Consider the following 1,849-nt stretch of genomic DNA (forward strand, 5'->3'; position numbering starts at 1 on the left):
TGGTTTCTCTGTAGTGGTGCATAATGACCTATGATTTCGTCAATTTCAATGCTTTAAATATTGTTAAGAAAGGGAAATGAGTTTTTAGTTTGGGGTTAAGAAAATGTTCACGTATACATTGCTATCCTTCCTTACTGCATTACGCAATGTAAAATGACAAACCCCCAACATCGCAAAGTATACTAAAACAAAACAAAAAAAAAAAAAAAGAAAGAAACTTCACTCGTAGATTGACGCACGTTTCGTGAAAATGCAACCCTTCCCGTATGCCGATTCAGGTGACCACAATTTTAAGTGCCTGACCATCAGGACGGCCACGTGTGAGGTCACATGCTCATGACAATCAAATTCGGCTGCGTCATTTACGTAAAAGACGACCATGTCAACCAGTAACGCGCTGTTTAGGCGTCACATAACAAACTCAGATGGGACTACAGATGGAAAGTCCCTTTGACATAAAATGTGACCCACTCGAGCTACTGTGACGGGTGCGCCAAACGCGCCTTAATAGCTAACCCTGTTCTGTTGTACCTCATTAACCAGCTTCATCAACTAGAAACACATTTTGTTTTATAAAAGTATTTTTTTGTGAACTTCACACATGTGAAGTGTCGTTTCTTATATATAATGAGAAACCCCTGACATTTCTGTCATATGAAAAACACCCACTTACATAGTTGTGGGAGGGAGGGAGTGACTGTCATTTCAACATTCAAAAGATAACATCAAAGGACCATTCTGTTCTGATGTTGATTCGTATTAAATTTGTATATCAACAAATATAACCTGTTTAAGGAAGCTAACATCTGATTGACTCAGGTGAGAGAGTTTAGCTTTACACCGAACTCAGCAATATTCCAGTTATATGGCGACTGTCTGTAAATAATCGTGTCTGGGCAAGGCAATCCAGTGATAAGCAGAAAGAGCATCGATCTGCGCAAATGGGAACCGATGACGTGTCAACCAAGTCAGCGAGGCTAAACACCCGATCCTGTTCGTCGCCTCTTACGACAAGCACAGTCGCCTTTGGTGGCAAGCATGGTGACTAAGGAAGTTAGTTTACGTTATGTTGTGTAAAGCTTTCTGGCAGTGAGGTGGTTTAGTTTTATGCTGCCTTAGGCAAAACTCTAGCAACATCTCAGGTGGAGACACCAGAAATGGGCTTCACACATTGTACCCATTGACTGAGATACACCCATATACCCTTAATAACTATATACAGTGAGAAACACCCCACATGGCTATGTATTTTGAAAAAATGACACGAATGTCAAATGAAAAACCTCCCGAATAGACTGACACACCTATTATCATCAGAACGACCAGACATCATTGTCATAGAGTTTCATAAATAAAAAACCCACATGACAGTCTTTCAATGCAACATATGTCATATTTGGGATTTCACTTTCTTAGTAAAGTACAAATTCTAGTACTTTTTTCGGTTGAGTCCCATCCGGGATTCGAACCCGCACCCTCAGAGTCAGGCGTATGTTGATGGGACTCAACCGAAAAAAGTACTAGAATTTGTACTTTACTAAGAAAGTGAAATCCCAAATATGACATATGTTGCATTTGACCACTTTCTAAATGGCATCGTGTAATCACAGTCTTTCAATGTCATGTATAAAATGAAACACCCACCATCTCTGACCAATGAGACATTTCACATTAATGTGTCACCTTGAAAAATGGCTTAATCTGCATAAGAAGATGTGAAACAATCATGGTATTCTTGTGTGTCCAAGGGATGCAACTCTCTGACCCTTAGCAGAATGGGGCAGTTACAAAGTAATAAGTACTAGCAGACTACTCACTTCAAAGCAATGTTATAAGGCAACAAAGATAC

The sequence above is a fragment of the Haliotis asinina genome, chromosome 2, assembly GCF_037392515.1.
Source record: "Haliotis asinina isolate JCU_RB_2024 chromosome 2, JCU_Hal_asi_v2, whole genome shotgun sequence".
NCBI classification, from domain to species: domain Eukaryota; kingdom Metazoa; phylum Mollusca; class Gastropoda; order Lepetellida; family Haliotidae; genus Haliotis; species Haliotis asinina.